We start from the raw sequence: 14561 nt of genomic DNA on the forward strand, positions 1-14561 counted from the left end.
ACACACACACACACACACACACACACACACACACACACACACACACACACAGATAGATAGATCTAACTGGAGTTTCTATGGGATCACTCAGCCTAGTAGAAATAGCAGTCAAATCATCCAAGAAGTACTCATTGATTAATATAAAAACCAAATTTCCCTTAAAGTTCATTGAGAGTCAGTTGATAATGTAGTCTTGCATAACACTAAGACGAGATGGTCATGCATGGAATGCCTTATATTCGTCATCTTAAGGGCTTAGATAACATAACACTTGCACATTTATGTAAAAAAGACATTCTATCATTGATTGTTACTCTGTTCTGTTCTATATGTTTATTTATAATAGTTTTCTCTCGAAACACTCCCTACAAAAATATTTCAAACTTTATTTTGTTTCTCAAATATATTTTGAAAAGATTTTTTTTTTTAAAGAGTATTTTTATTTAACAGAACATTGTATGGTGTTTGTGTGAGAAAAAAAAAGAGATATGAGAGAGAGATTTCAATTCATATTTATGAAAGCTATGAAATAGAGGAGAAAGAAAAAGAAGCAAAAATAAGAAATAAGGACTAGAAGTCAGCCAGCAAAAATGAGGTCATAATAGTTAAAAAGAAAATAAATCCTATCACTTTTTAAAGGAAGACCTCCTCCTTGAGAAATGACTAGTGGGAGGGAATAAATTCCAAAGCATTAGTTTGCTTGAGCAAAGGGAATTCACTGGAACTATTTATGCCACTTTGAGAGTTAAGATACGCTGGAATCTCCTGGAGTGGCAAGCTTTTGGATCTTTGTCAGTTGTTATTAGCCTTTTGTCAGCTCTGATCAAGCATTCAGACGTAGCCATCTTTCTTTGTTTTTCTTCTCTCTCAAATCACATTTTACAGTCTTAGAAGGGGAAATGTTTTGTTTTCTTTTTAAGGCTGTACAGTGTGAAATGAGGGATATTTATCTGCTACTTGTATATAATACATCAAAACTTGTTCCATGCTTATAATATCCTGTGAAGGTAAAGTCATTAGACTACTTGTATATCTCTCTGGCTGGTTGGCAAATACACTCCACTCCACTCTACTTCATGGGTGAGAGGTTAGTGACAGGAAAGAGCATGCAAGCAAGTATTAAGTACTTATTCCCAACTGATATCTTAATTTGTTAAAACTGGGACAAGATGGTGAAAATGCTACTTTTTACATATTTCTCAAAGTTGAACAAAAGAGTTAGAAATTATACAATGTTATTTTGCTAAACATATAATTTAATAAAATTTCCCTCATTAGATTTCGGTTTGAGAGAAATCAATGAAACTATCGTATATATTAAATTGGGGTATACAAAGTGAGAGGAGTAAAAGTACCCAAAACATCTAGTAGTTTTTTTTTTCTTTTCTTTTTCTTTTGAAGCAGAGATAATGTGCAGTCAATATTTTATCTGGCCGTGCTCAACCGGGAGGCTGAAGAAGTCCAGAAAGGTTCAGAAGTGAATTTTCATTCTCTTGTCACTATATTTCTCTTGAAATACACTGCTTTGTTTCAGTAAATTTTGAAAAGAATGTTGTGTCAAATAGTTTTGACTCAAAACTATTGGAAAGGTTGCAAGACTCAATGAAAATTTTAGAAAAATAAAAAAGAAATAAGTGGAAATTTTACCGGTGAGTGTGTTAAATTATAAGGCACCAAAAGAGAATGACTCTCCCCCAGACACAACAGAATTTGCTTCAACACACAAACTCACATAAAGAATCTTGCAAACCAAATCCAAAAACAAAATTGAAAAGAATGAATTCATTAAAATAACATCATTTTTTAAGCTAGTGTTTGGAACATAAATTAACTTGAAATTTTATTGAGTTTTAATTTCGATAATTTTAAAACAGGAAGTTTGTACTATATAGATAGAACCATGAATGGGGGTTGGGTGGATTGGTATCAAAATAGTTAAATGTTCAATTAGTTTTAAAACGCCTTCTGTGAACCACAGTACATTTATTGCTAGATTCCAAATCCTATTAGTCATTAAATTGACTGCAGTAAGGCCAGGATACCACCTGTAACAGTTTTAATCAACTATATCAATTCCAATACTTTAATACTTATTTTTTTTGTTCTTTTATGATTTGAAATGAAAAATGTTTGGCATTAGAAGCAATAACTCAGTTGGCTGTTATTAACATGTCATTTCTGTTTGAATGTACCAGTTATCACTCTATGCTGTGCAATATCATCACTTGTTTTATCATCCACTTTTCCATGCTTGTATGGATTGAGACAGAATTTATGAATGTAGATTTTTTTTTTTATGACCAGATGCCGTTCCTGTTTGCCAACTCTCACCTACTTCTCAACCACATGGTTTCGAGTTAAGTTCCATTGAATGGCACCTTGAGTGAGAGTTTTCTGTTATAACTCCAGGCTGACCAAAGCTTTGTGAATGGATTTGGTAGGCAGAAGCTGAAGGAAGCTTGTGTGTGTGTATATATGTGACAGTGTCTGCTTATCTTGACGTTGTGTGTTGATTGTAAATGGGCATCATCACCAAACAAACAGTATTATTTATTTCCAATCTCCTGTGGAAATATACCTGTCCATGTGATGAGAGTTGGCAACAGGAAGGACGTCTGATTGTAGAAAATCTGCCTTAACAAACTCCACCCCACCCAAGCAAGCTTGGAAAAGTGGATGTTAAAATAATGATGAACCCTAATACTTGATTAATACTTTATTGTATTGGCCTTGTAAGGATGAAAGACAAAGTTAACCTTGTTGTGATTTCAGCTGGAAAAAATCCAGCAATGCATATTTTCCTACTCTAACAATTCTGCCTATCTTAACACCTAATCTAAATTCTATATAATACAAGCAGATTGCTGCAAGAGAGGCTTTACACTTCAAATCTATCCTGTCCCAGTTTTGTGTATAAAAACTGCTTAGGCATGGAGAATCTGTAAGATATGCTTCTTGTAAGGTGGCAAGCTGTCAGAATCGTTAGCACACTGGGCAAACTGCTGAGCGGTATTTCGCCTGTTTCTACATTCTGAATTTAAATACTGCCACGGTTGACTTTGCCTTTCATCCTTTCGGGGGTCGATACATTAAGTACCAGTGAAACACTGGGCAAACTGCTGAGCGGTATTTCGCCTGTTTCTACATTCTGAATTTAAATACTGCCACGGTTGACTTTGCCTTTCATCCTTTCGGGGGTCGATACATTAAGTACCAGTGAAACACTGGGCAAACTGCTGAGCGGTATTTCGCCTGTTTCTACATTCTGAATTTAAATACTGCCACGGTTGACTTTGCCTTTCATCCTTTCGGGGGTCGATACATTAAGTACCAGTGAAACACTGGGGGTCGATGTAATCGATTCACCCCCTCCTGCAAAATTTCAGGCTTTGTGCCTATAGTAGAAAAGATATGCTTCTTGTAAAGATGCTGAATCTATGATTAAGAGACCAAATACCTTAAAAAAGAGAGAGAGAGAGAATGGGGTTGGTGGTTTACACATTCCACTTGTTGAGGGATAGGTCAACAAAACAGTGAAATAGTTAACAGCGTTACATTTTAGTAAAGCAAGTAGTAACTCTAAAATGTTTCTGCAACTACAGTGAATAATAACTAAACGATAAGCTGTACTTAATATTTATAGCAGGTTGTTGCGTAGGTGGTGAGTTAGTAAAGGTTTTATTATTACAAAGAGATGAAGGCATTGAGCTGGCAGGATCATTAGCGCGCTGGGCAAAATGCTTAGTGGCATTTCGTTTGTCTTTGTGTTCTGAGTTCAAATTCTACCAAGGTTGACTTTGCTTTTCATCCTTTTGGGTTTGATAAAATAAGTACCAGTTGAATACTGGGGTCGATGTAAATGATTTACTCCCTCTTCTGAACTTGCTGGCGTTATGTCAAAATTTGAAACCATTATTACAAAGGAATCTGAGTGTCGTGAGAGGGGGGGGGGGAGATTTAAGTTACTGTAATCTACATAAGAGCTTTTGTATTTATCTTTTGTCTTTTGTCTCAGTCATGGGAATGTGGCCATGCTGGGGCACCACCTTGAATGGTTTTAGATTAACACATTAACCCCAGTACTTAAATTTTAAAGTATGGTACTTATTACATTGGTCTCTTTTGCTGAACTGTAAAGTTACAGCACACATAAACAAACCAACACTAGTTGTCAGTTATTAGCCAGGGGAGAACTAACACACACACATATATATGAAGGACTTCCATACAGTTTCCATCTGCCAAATTTACGAGGTATTGGTCGGTGTAAGGGTACAGAAGACACTAACCCAAGGTTTCATTCAGTGGGATTGAACTTGAAACCATGTGGTTGCAAAGCAAGTTTCTTAAGCACACAGCCAAGTTTGCATTTACAAGAGTAAAAAAAAAAAAAAAAAAATTTTCTTCTGAGAACTAACTTAACCAGTACTACAGCTACTGCAGAGAGCACAAGCAAATATGGCAAGTCAAAGAATGCAAGAAATTGAGAGAATTTATTATAATGTCTAGAGAGCAAAATGGTGTTGAATTCCTTATCAACCATACAAAATTGAAGGTTGTTTGTTCATGGCTTATGAAGAAAATGTGCTTTCTAGTGAAATCTTTTCAGAAGAGTGTTAATCACTGCATATTTTATTTGTATATGTGGTTGGTGGTTGTTTGTCAGGTCAGTCTTAATCGAGCAGGTTTATGATCAAAAGCATTCCACCCATGACCATTCCATGTTTTTTCGGTAAATAAATGTATCAAGGGCTACATTATTTAATGTTCTTACTATTTCTTGCGTGTTGAATGACTTATATTGAAGCTCTCTTAACAGCAGGTTTATTATATAGGTTCAGGCATGGCTGTGGTTTTAAAAAGCTTGCTTTGCACTTTGGGCATGTGTCTTTTACTGCAGCTCTGGGGTTGACCGATGCCTTCTGGAAAAAAACAAAAATCCCTCTATTATAAACAATTACATCAATACTTCCAGGCTTTACAAATATTAGTATGTGAGTTTTATGTTATGTACACACTCCCACTGTCATCGGCACATGAGAATATAGTTTAGAAGTCTTGCTCTGAGTGAGAGTAATAATACGTCCAATTGATTCATTATATAGTAAGAGAGAGTTACTATTCTCATATGTAAATATGATAAGAAGTTCTGAATCGGCTAATTATTTACCCTTGAACACCTATGCAAACAGACAAAAAAACAGGTTCCTCTTGTAAAAAGGAAATACCTAGTGGGTGTTGGCCACCATGTAAACCAAATGACCTAGTTTAATAAGAGTTATTTGCCTTCCAGCAACTTGTCCTGTGTCAATCGAGATTAAGTGGCATCTATGCTTTAAACATTGGTGCATCTTTCAGTTATGAGCTTGGTTGATACAGGTGTACTACGGCTTTAGTTGCTATAGTATTGTGTCTGCATTGAAAGATTAGGAGAGACTAAGAAAGAGTGAAATATATTTGAAGATAAGTTGAGGCTCTTAAAAAACCTGGTTGGTAATTATTGTTGTTGTTTTCCAGCTCCATATCAGCCCTGATTGGAGGTGCAATGGCCCAGTGGTTAGGGCAGCGGACTCGCGATCATAGGATTGCGGTTTCGATTCCCAGACCGGGCGTTGTGAGTGTTTATTGAGTGAAAACACCTAAAGCTCCACGAGGCTCCGGCAGGGGATGGTGGCGAACCCTGCTGTACTCTTTCACCACAACTTTCTCTCACTCTTACTTCCTGTTTCTGTTGTGCCTGTAATTCAAAGGGTCAGCCTTGTCACACTGTGTCACGCTGAATATCCCCGAGAACTACTTTAAGGGTACATGTTTCTGTGGAGTGCTCAGCCACTTGCACGTTAATTTCATGAGCAGGCTGTTCCGTTGATCGGATCAACTGGAACCCTCGACGTCGTAAGCGACGGAGTGCCAACATCAGCCCTGATTAATCAGAATTATGAACAAAGGTATTCCAGTTGTAACCATCCTATTTTTTTTGTATATCTAGGACTACATTACCCTGTGTGTTTTTTAAATTGCTGCTACATCTAGCAGTTCAAGCAACCACTTAGAACAGCGCTTTCCAACCTGGGATTCCCACACACCTGGGAGTGTATTTCAGGGGGTATTTCATGGTTTTTCAGGGGATGTGACAAGGAGAAAGAATAAACTTTTTTCTACTAATTACATCAAAATCTTTAATTTTCTACAGTACTGTATGTGGTTAAATAAAGAAGTTTAAGAAAATTTGTAAAAATTAATAGATCATATCCTCAGGGCTCATATAAGTATATAAAGTAATTTCTTTCACTTTTCAATGAATAGCTGATCTTTCCATACAGCTGTCTTTCCATGCAGACAACACAGGCTATGCTTTCAAGCTTTTGGATAAAGTTTTCGGAAATCAATAGGTTTACCATTAATTCCACAAAATATTTATGTGTCCTGCTAGTTGTTTTAATATTTTGATAACATGTATGCATTTTTAATACTCTCAAGCAGATTCAAATGTAAATTTGCTAATTGCTGTTGTATTTCTTCTCTGGAGAACTTCTTTCAGACCAATTTGTGTCCATAATACTTGCACTGGCACCTATTATCAAATGGGCAGTTGTCATTGATACAGCAATGTTGTTAGTTTGTCTCTGTGAGTGACCCAGTAGCGTTACTGAATATTTTCTAAGAAAGTAAGAAGTATTTTGAGGGAATTTAACTACTATTTCTAGGAAGTTGTGCAATCACATTAGCAGGTGTAATAACATGTAATAGTAAGATGGCTCAGTAGATAAAGTACTGGAATATCTAATCTCTGATTGTGAGTTCAAACATACTTTAGATATTTCATTGTATCTTGTCAGAACACTTGTTTTGATTACTCACTAGCAATTAAGAGATTAGAATATGTAGGCTAATATACTGTTAAGTGGGGAGGGAGGATTTAATCTCTGTGAAACCCCAGCTTGGGCACCAACCATTAAAAGACACTAATGGCTCAATCTTCATCATTGTTTTAACATCTTTTTCATATGCAGATGGAATTCATTGAAGCAGATTTTCTATGGCTGTATGCCCTTCCTGTTGCCAACTCTCACTTATTTCTAAGCAAAGAAATGTTTCTTATGGCCATGCATGCTTTTCATGGAAGGCTGGAAACGAATGATCTTGCTTGTATGGCAATGATGATGATGATGCTCATTTACAACCATCACATGATGTCTAGACAAGAGTACACATACACAACTGTCTTCTTTCAGTTTTTGTCTACCAAATCCACTCACAAGGCTTGTGTTATCCTGGAGCTGTATACTAGAAAACACTTGCTCTAAATGCTGCACAATGGGACTGAACTCAAAATCACATGGTTGAGAAGCAAACTTCTTAACCACTGCATTCTTATACTTGGAACTCATTGAAATCATGAGGCCACTAGTTTTTACTAAACAATGTGACACATAAAAAGCACCATTCGAGTGTGGTCGATGCCAGTGCCGACTGACTGGTCCCATGCCGGTGGCTTATAAAATACACACTTCAAGCGTTGTTGATGCCAATACTGCCTGACTGGCCCTTAAAAAGCACGCACTACACTCTAAGTGGTTGGCGTTAGGAAGGGCATCCAGCTGTAGAAACCTTGCCAGATCAGATTGGAGTCTGGTACAGCATGGAAAGCAGATGTTAAATGATGGTGGTACTGGTGGTGATGATGATGATGGTGGTGGTGGTGGTGATGGTGATGATGAAGAAGAAGGGTCTAGGCTTAACTTATCCAATGCTATATCGATAGCTACAGGCATAGCTGTATGGTTAAGAAGCTTGCTTCACATAAAACTTTAGGTGAGTGCTTTCTATTATAGTCCTGGGTAAACCAAAGCCTTGTGAGTGGATTTGGTAGATAGAAACTGAAAGAAGCCTGTTGCATGTGTTAGTGTATACCTTTGTCTTGACATCATTTGATGATTGTAGACCAACACTATTGTCACACAAGTGTTACTGTTTGTTTTCCAGTCTCCCATGAAAAATATGTCTGGCCATGGAGAAATATTAACTTACCCATCGTCATCATCATTTAACGTCTGTTGTCCATGCTGGCATGGGTTGGACAGTTTGACTGGGCTGGCACGCTGGAAGGCTGCACCAGGCTCCAGTCTGATTTGGCATGGTTTTCTACAGCTGGATGCCCTTCCTAATGCCAACCACTCTGTGAGTGTAATGGGTACTTATCCATTTCCAAGTTGATACAGCTTGGCACCAGTGATGTCGCAACTCATTTCTACAGTTAAGTGAACTGAAGCAACATAAATAAAGTGCCTTGCTCAAGAACACAACACACAGCCCAGTTCGAGAATTGAACTTACTACCTCATGATTGTGAGCCTGACATTCTAACCACTAATCTATGTGCCTTCACTCATACATACACAATATTATCAAGCTGAAAATAAGTGCTCAGTGCTGAATTTGGCCACAATTTCCAAATGAACCCATTGGTTACCATTTTAATTTGTTAATCAAGTATGCACACAATGAGCTTCTTTGCATTTTCATCTACCAGATCCACTCAAAAGTCTTTGGTCAGTCTGGAGCTATAGTAGAAGACACTTGTCCAAGGTGCCACGCAGTGGGACTGAACCTGAAACCATGTTAGAAAGCAAACTTCTCAAACCACACACATCGGTGATTACATTGCCCAATGTATCATTCATTTCAAACTGTAGGGGGGAGATTTGGCTATTATTTACAAACCAGCCAAGAGAACACATAGATGCTTCCTTATGTTGACTTGAGAATTGATGAGTTTCACTTTGGTACAAAGTTAAACTACTACCAGGGTGGGGCAGGGCACTTCCTGTAATAGATCAATATCATATCCAGAGAGAGGGAGAAAGGGAGGAGAGAGAGAGAGAAAGATTTATCTCTCACCTCTACATAAACATTACCAAAACCAGAGATGAATGCCAACTCAATGAATCTTTGTAATTCAGGAATGATTAATTGGTGCGTTTTTTGTTACTTTTCTTGCACACCAAAAGTTGTTTGTTGATACTTGTGGCTCTTATATATTTTTATTTTATTTTTGTCTCAGTTTCTGATCATATATTATGGTGAAACGTAAGTTCTCCCCTTAACTTGATTAATTAATAGTCTCATTCATTTTATCTCATTGCGGGCCATTATAATCTATGATGTAGGCAGGAAACTCTGTCTGTTGGAATGTCACCATTACCATTGCAATTTCCTCTCCCCACCCTTATCATATTTGTGGTTGTTATCAAGGAGTTCCTCTTTTTCTGGCATGAATCAGATGACTGCCTGTCTTTCATGTCACCTCACTGCCCAGCAGAGTTTTTCGTTTTGCACAATGTAAAAGTTGTTACTCCTCACCCTTTCTTGATTTGTTGTAGTCCTTTAAGGGAACAGATTATGTTTCCTTCATCCGCTTGTGAATTTATTGTTTTAACCCTTTTGTTGCACAGGCACGACTGTGGTTAAGGCTAGCTTCCCAACCATATGATCTCTGGTTCAATCCTACTGTGCAGCACCTTGGGCAAGTGTTTTCAACTACGAGTGTGTATTCTCTTGACATCACATGATGGTTATAGTCAAGCATTATCATTACACAAGTGATGTTTGTAGTCTTCTGTGGAGCACACATGTGGCTTGGAAACGAGTTGGTTTTAGAAAATCTGCCTCGACAAATTCCTTCTGACCCATGCAAGCGTGGAAAAGTGGGCATTAAATGATGATTATTTTTTTTTTTTTTTACATACACTTTGTTTTCAATTAAGATTAAAAATAAAGAATTTTATAAAATAACATTGCGATTATTAAATTGGTATTTGTAGCATAAATTCACATGAAATTTATTCTGAAAGGCTTTACTATACCCTTTTAGCATTTAAACTGGCCATTTCTGGCCAAAATATTCTGCCTGTTCTATATTCAAATCAGCCAGATTTGGTCTCACATCAACCCTAAAATTCATTCTAAAAATTAAGTTACCTCATCAAAATTTCAAAGCTACAAGATATGCATGATTTATACGAAACAATGTGATTAAATAAGCATTACTTTTGATAGAATAATCTGAACACTAAAGGGTTAAATTACTTTAACCCTTTGATATTTAAACCTATATCTGGACCAGGTATTCTACCTGTTTTATGTTTAACCCTTTTGTTAGCAACCCGGCTGAAACTAGCTCTGGCTCTGTAGTACAAATGTCCTGCTTTCATAAGTTTTGAATTAAAATCTTCCACTAAACCTTAGTCGCAATTTATGTTCCTAACAGTAGCTGAATGATAACTAAGTTATTTTACTAAATTCTTTGTTATATTTAAAGTAATTAAAAGAAACACAGAACATCTCAAAATAAATACAGTAATGAAAGGGTTAAGATGTCAAGATCTGGCTTCTTACAAAAATAAACAATCACATCATTGGAATCTCAAAGCTATGAGATAATGCATGATTAATTCAAAACAATGTGAGTAAATAGGCGCAGGAGTAGCTGTGTGGTTCCAAGTTTAGTCCGACTGCGTGACACCTTGGGCAAATGTCCTCTACTATAGCCTCGGGCCGACCAAAGCCTTATGAGTGGATTTGGTAAATGGAAACTGAAAGAAACCCGTCATATATATATATATGTGTGTGTGTGTTCCCTCCCCCCAACATCGCTCGACAACCGATGCTGGTGTGTTTACGTCCACTTGACTTAGTGGGTACGCAAAAGAGACCGATAGAATAAGTACTAGGCTTACAAAGAATAAGTCCTGGGGTCAGTTTGTTTGACTAAAGGCGGTGCTCCAGAATGGCTGCACTCAAATGACTGAAACAAGTAAAAGAAAAAAAAAAATCTATTACATTTGACAGTAATCTGAATGCTAAAGGGTTAGAACAAAGTTTGTAACAGACCCAGAGGTGGTTTCAGGTGGGTTGGTATCAAAAGGGTTAACTTTCAAATCTTTCTTTTTCTCTTTCTCCTTCCTTCTCTCATTTAGTTGTTTTTTTTTCTTTTTTTTCTTTTTTCTTTTTCTTTTTTTTTTTAGCAAGCTGATCTTTTTAAGTCTGTTAATACCCCCAAAACATAAATGTATTTAATAAAAAGGGTAATTAAGTACACTGGATTTTTTTTACATTGTCACAGATAATGCTGTTTTATGTGTATCCTCTTTACCCCATTTTATTTTCTGATCCTTAATTTCTGTGAATTCCAAATAATACTTTCTACTATAGATTCCAGACTTGAAATTTTGGGGGAAGAACATAACCCTCCCCTGGAAGAGATGCCACTTAGCATTTTATCTGGCGTGGCAATGATTCTGCCCACTTACTGCTTTCAGTCAAGTTTATCCTGTCTTTTTTATGACCATTTTATATTCAATGTTACAGTATCCATTGTACCTTCCTTTTTGAAGCTGGTAGTATAATCTGGTGGAGATTATGTTATTGTTTCCAGCAGGTTAAGTAACCAAGTAGAGGCTCTTTTGTTGACTGAGATTAAATTTTTTTAACCTCATCTTGTTCTCCATTAGCTCTGATAAAGCAGACCTATGATTAAAGGGCATTGTGACCACCTTGCCTAGTTACAATTATGCAGCACTGAGTTGTGCAATGTGCCTTTCTTTTTTACCTTTTATAAGATGATACGGTGAGATCTGAAGGAAATTTGGCTGCTATTTTTAACAATTTGAGCATCCACACAGAGGCTCCCTCGTTAGGCTACTGTAATGTGTAAACTATTGAGGTGAGAAGTACACCACTTCTTTTGTAAATTCTACTTTATTAAGTGTTGGGATATGATCTAAGGGAGATTTGACTGCTATTTTTAGCAAGTCAAGCAACCACACATTAGCTTAGTGCAGTGTCCCATAACCGGTATTTTGCAGCACACTGGTGTACCACAACCTGATGCTCGGTATGCTGCTGTGTAACCTGAATATAATTTTTTCCCCCTTTTAGTTATATTTTTAGTTCAGGTATGCTTCCGAATTTTGAAAAGAATATAAGTGTACTACAAATGAAAGGAGGTTGTGGATGGAGAACTGGCTTAGTGTAATGTGGAAAGTTCACCTCTTAGTCAGTTCTTTCATCTGCTCAACCCTATATACCTTTTGCTGCCAATACACAATTGTTTAGGAATAAGGTTAAGTTGTTCCAGAAAGAAGTTTGCAGCATATACTTTCTGTCAGGTGACCTTTCTATTCTCTCTACTGTCCAAGGCTATTATGGGACAGGGGACATATCAGGTGACAAAATTTAACCATTTTTCATCCAGTCCTCCCACTCTCTCTTTCTCGTTCTTTTCCTCTTTATATCTTCCATCTTTGTCTTATAATTATGCATCTATGAATATACCCCCCTACCTTTCTGTTCCTTCTCCTGTACTTGTTCATTCAAGTTTCTATAAATTAATTTAAAGAAGTGTAACTCACTTCTTTAATATTCTTGCTAAAATATGAATATTTCATATTTTGACAAAAGCCAACAATCTTGATTGACTAAGACACTTGCTCAAGATGCCACACAGTGGAACTAAACTTGTAACCATGTGGTTAGCAAGCAGACTTGTTCGCCACACAACTGTTCCAGCTAATAAGCAAAAGCTAACAATTCAACGAGACGTTTGGAATAAAGTTCATGTTGAATACAATATCGTCATAAATAATATGGTATTTTTCAATTGCATGAGCTAAAAGTCGGAGGGGGCGGGATAAACTTACCTGCATCAACTTGCTATAAAAGCAGGTGGTGATTTTACTTTCGGCTTATCCTTAGTGCAAGTTTTGAAGAGTGCAGTTCGATTTTAACAATTATTTTTTCAAAGCTGTAATGGAAGTGACAACGGTGCATATTCAGCATATTTTGCTTTATGAGTTCAATAAAGGCAACAACGCAACAGAAAGTGCGAAGAATATTATTGCAGTATAATGAAGATTGGATAATACGCGTAAGCCAGTGTCAACAGTGGTTCCAGAAATTCTGAGCTGGAAACTACAGCCTAGAAAATGAGCTTCATTCTGGAAGATCTGTAGAGTTTGACAAGGATGTCCTGCAAACCTTGGAGGAACAAAATTCCATCATAACTGTTGAGGAACTAGCAGAGAAGCTTGAATTTGGTCATTCAACCATTCATTGACACCTGCGTGCCATCAGGAAGTCAGCAAATTGGGTCAAAGTAAAATGAAACATACACAAAGAGCCCACACACATACACACCTCGATCTCTGTACTCCATACCAGCATGGACAGCAGGTATAAGACTATGATGTTGGCAGAACAAGAAAAAGAAAAAAAAAAGGCACCAAATGGAATCTAGCCTTTTAAAACATCTTTTGTTTCATTTTTTTTTTTGAGACCATTTAGTTAACAAGGGAAACTACCTTGGTCTTCTATTATCTCCCTTAGAATAATTAGTCTCATGGACTTGTTGACTGCTTGCTTGTCAGGTCAGGGATGTTAATGGCAGTGCAGGGAGGATTATTTAGGTCAGTTTATAGATTATAAGGATGCTAATGTGTGCTTTTATTTTTCTCTTAAGTACTACATTTTGAGGGTCACCAAAAGGACAGGAAGAGACCCAGTTTAAACATGACAAGATTGATGTTTTTCTCTCTATATGCACTGGTTTCTTTATACACCATTTGCCTGAGCCCACCTTGGCAAAGTACATTTCATGGTCATGCTTTTAGCTCGAAATGATTGACTCCAGGTGCAGAGAGGTGGCTTTTTTTTATGTTGGAAAGCTGCATTGAAGTTAACAGCCAGATCACATAGAACATGGTTATTCATAAAAACGCCCAACAAAATCTTGAATAAAAAAAATATTCTTCAGATTTCTATTTTTAACACAATTGTAATTACTTCAAGCAAATAATTTACAAGTGTAGATATAGAAGTATATACGAGTAATAGCTATTTATAAATTCACAAAATGATAGTCATTAAATATACTAAAATGAAATAAAATATATTTCAGTAAATCATTTCCCTTCTGATATTGTACTCATTTCAGACCGTTACTAGTTTCCCACCTTTTATATGGACCAGTGGTTCTCAGCTTGGGTCCACATGACCCTCGGGGGTTCTTAGATTTTGTTGTTGAAGTTTATGTGCAAGAAATTAGTTATACTTCTATAATACGTAAAAAGATTTTAACAATTTTTCTGAGTAGCTGTGTATAGGTGCAGGAGTGGCTGTGTGGTAAGTAGCATGGTTCCGAGTTCAGTCCCACTGTGTGATACCTTGGGCAAATGTCTTCAACTATAGCCTCGGGCCAACCAAAACCTTGTGAGTGGATCACACAAAATTGTATATATATATATATATATAGCTGAACATTAGAAGCATCAGTTGTGGTGTGCAAGAGAGACGATTGCGCTGGTATGGACATGTGGTGAGAATGGATGAGGATAGCTGCGTGAAAAAGTGCCACACCCTAACAGTTGAGGGAACCCGTGGAAGAGGTAGGCCCAGGAAGACCTGGGCTGAGGTGGTGAGGCAAGACCTTCGTACATTGGGCCTTACCGAGGCGATGACTACTGACCGAGACCTTTGGAAATGTGCTGTGCGTGAGAAGACCCG

The 14561-nt window shown here is 37.1% G+C and overlaps 1 protein-coding gene across 2 annotated transcripts in view; it reads left to right on the forward strand.

Annotated features, from left to right (window-relative positions):
- The window catches only part of LOC106874972 (E3 ubiquitin-protein ligase UHRF1), a 53420-nt gene that overhangs the window by 12090 nt on the left and 26769 nt on the right, over window positions 1-14561 (forward strand). Inside the window, exon 1 of one of the 2 annotated variants that reach the window (XM_052969939.1) lies at window positions 8957-8975. The exons of the other annotated variant lie outside the window; for it this stretch is intronic. The gene's annotated coding sequence lies outside the window, so the exon portion shown is untranslated. Of the gene's footprint in view, window positions 1-8956; window positions 8976-14561 lie in introns of those variants that run through there. 2 annotated transcript variants of the gene reach the window in all.

The sequence above is a fragment of the Octopus bimaculoides genome, chromosome 8 (genome assembly GCF_001194135.2).
Source record: "Octopus bimaculoides isolate UCB-OBI-ISO-001 chromosome 8, ASM119413v2, whole genome shotgun sequence".
NCBI lineage: Eukaryota > Metazoa > Mollusca > Cephalopoda > Octopoda > Octopodidae > Octopus > Octopus bimaculoides.